Source organism: Lolium perenne, chromosome 5 (genome assembly GCF_019359855.2).
Source record: "Lolium perenne isolate Kyuss_39 chromosome 5, Kyuss_2.0, whole genome shotgun sequence".
NCBI lineage: Eukaryota > Viridiplantae > Streptophyta > Magnoliopsida > Poales > Poaceae > Lolium > Lolium perenne.
The window spans coordinates 137,413,019-137,416,244 of NC_067248.2; positions in this window are offsets into that span (position 1 = coordinate 137,413,019).

The window sequence follows — 3,226 nt, forward strand, 5'->3', positions numbered from 1 at the left end:
AGGGTGCCGGCCATGGGAACCCTTTGGTGGTGCGGCCAAGAGTGGGCTGCCCCCTCCCTCTCCTCCTCATTATATAGGTGGAACCCCAAGGGTTTGCCCAAAGTCTTCGAATAAGACCCCAACAGAAAAACTGCCTTATGGACGAAACCTAAAGGGACAGGGACTCTCCCCTTCCCCCCTTGCTTGGCCGGCCAGGGAGGTGGAGTCCTCCATGGACTCCACCCTCCCACTTGGTGGGCAAGTTAGGGTTGGTGGAGTCCAACCGGGACTCCACCTTCCATAGTGATTTATTCCGGATAATTCTAGAAACCACCTTCCATAAATTCATCGGATCATTTTCCAAACTTGGAAAGTGACTTCCTATATATGAATCTTATTCTCCGGACCATTCCGGAACTCCTCGTGATGTCCTGGATCCCATCCAAGACTCCGAACAAAACTTCGAACTCCATTCAATATTCCATATCTACTTAAACGACATCAAACCTTAAGTGTGTCACCCTACGGTTCGCGAACTATGCAGACATGGTTAAGACCTCTCTCCGACCAATAACCAATAGCGGGATCTGGAGATCCATAATGGCTCCCACATATTCCACGATGACTTAGTGATCGAATGAACCATTCACATACGATACCGATTCCTTTTGTCACGCGATATTTTACTTGTCCGAGGTTTGATCATCGGTATCTCTATACCTCGTTCAACCTTGTCTCCTGACAAGTACTCTTTACTCGTACTGTGGTATGTGGTCTCTTATGAACCCTTCATATGCTTGCAAGCTAAATAGATGACATTCCACCGAGAGGGCCCAGAGTATATCTATCCGTCATCGGGATGGACAAATTCCACTGTTGATCCATATGCCTCAACTCATACTTTCCGAATACTTAATCCCACCTTTATAACCACCCATTTACGCAGTGGCGTTTGATGTAATCAAAGTACCCTTCCGGTATAAGTGATTTACATGATCTCATGGTCGAAGGACTAGGTAACTATGTATCGAAAGCTTATAGCAAATGAACTTAATGACGTGATCTTATGCTACGCTTAATTGGGTGTGTCCATTACATCATTCATCAATGACATAACCTTGTTATTAATAACATCCAATGTTCATGATCACGAAACGATGATCATCTATTAATCAACAAGCTAGTTATACAAGAGGCTTACTAGGGACTCTTGTTGTTCACATAACACACATGTATCAATGTTTCGGTTAATACAATTATAGCATGGTATGTAAACATTATCATAAACTCAAAGATATATTATAATAACCATTTTATTATTGCCTCTTGGGCATATCTTCAACAATGTTGCAGCAGAAACCCAAGTCAATAATCACCGATGCCGATAGTGCGATGATTAGAGCTATTCGAAGTGTGTTTCCGGAGCAGTCGCACCATATTTGTTCATGGCACATTGAAAAGAACATAGCTTGGCACCTAATTTTCAAGTCATTGAGTGAGTTTCGGTCTCTTTTGTATTACACGACCACGCCGGATATATTCGAGAAAGATAGCACGCTTTTATCCAGAAATGGCAGACGAAGAAAACTCAAACTTGGCTGAAAAGAATGTACAAGAAGAAGAGATTATGGGCAGTGGCATACCTATCTGAGGGGTTCTGGCTTAGTATGAAAAACAACCAGCAAGTTCTTAACTCATGTCTTCACCTACATCTAGACTACGGTATCACACTTGTGGATTTGATTTTGCACTACGAGAATGCTATTGTCCGCATTCGAGAGACAGAGGAAAAAGATGACTGCATCAGTTCACAGACATCACATGTAACCAATTTGAGGATAATTGTGAGAGCTGTTGCGAAGGTATTCACTCTGGCAAATTTTTATATATTGCAGCAAGAGATTAATAAAATAGAAGGAATTGAGTTTATAGATAAGTATATGGGAACAGATGGAGAGATGCAGTTTGTTGTGGCTTGGAAAAAGAGAAAGCATGCAAAGTTTTATGTTGATTATAAACCGGCCAACTCGGATAAACTTTTAGAGTGCAGCTGTCGAAGGATGATCCGGAGGGGACTTCCTTGCAAGCATATTCTGCATGTACTGGACGTACTGAATTTCGATGAAATACTCAAGTGTTTAGTTCTGGTCCGATTCTCTAAAAATGCTAGGGGTTGCTTGCCAGCGAGGCGTAAAAGCGATCTATATGGTTGGGCTTTTCCTGTAGCGGAGGAGCGACAAAGATTTACCGAGTTGAATGTGTTAACACGTGAAGCATTGCAAGTTGCATGCAAAGATCTAGAGTTATTCGAGCAGAGCAAGGCATTTTATGCTGACCTAATTTCAAAGAAGATGGAGTATGATAATGTACCGGACCATCGCACAAGCTCGCTGAATACTGATGGTAATAAAGTAGGTGATCCTGCTAAAGTTGCTGCTAGAGGTTCGCCTAAGAAACGAAAGCGTAGAGATGATGGAGAAGGACCCGTGACGAAGAATGGAAGGCCATTATCGTATGAGGAGCGGGGTAAGGGCATTCGATGTAGCAGATGCAAAAAGCCCGGACATACGAAATGTAGCTTGAAATGCGAGTTGCATTCGAGGTAAGTATTAGTATTTGTAATCAAAATTTTATGCATCCTTGTAAAGTTTTTTATTTATTTTACCATCTTTTGTGTGAATTGCAGGCATGTTGCGCATATGTTCGTAGGTGAGGAAGATCAATGACTTATTTTGAAGAATGAACTTCGTAGGCCATTATGAAGCTGGAGTTGGCATGGCGATATATGTTATTTAGTTTTGTTTAATATAGTGGACTGTGTGAAGATATTTTGGAGTTACGATGCTACTTTGCTTGATGCATTTGTCATATAAATTCTTGGTATTGTGTATTAAATAGATTTCCCGGGTATAGTCTTTTAGTAACCCAAAACAGAGCATTAAATAGATTTTCAGGCATAGTAAAATAACATAAAGTACACAATATGAAGTTGATGCAGACGTTTCATCTAACAGAGAAAATTATGTAGCTGTCATAATCCCTTAGATCACTTGTTTAAGGAGTGAATGCACAACCTCACCATTTGATCGCTTGTTTAGGAATGCGAATTTGGTTTTTTCCTTTGAGTTTTCGTTGCAAAATATAAAACTAAATAATAGTATGCCCGCACCTACATAAGTACATGGCGTCCTAGCTGGGTTCAGTACCCGGCTTAACAAGCAGTACCGAAATCATGGTGGTAACATGG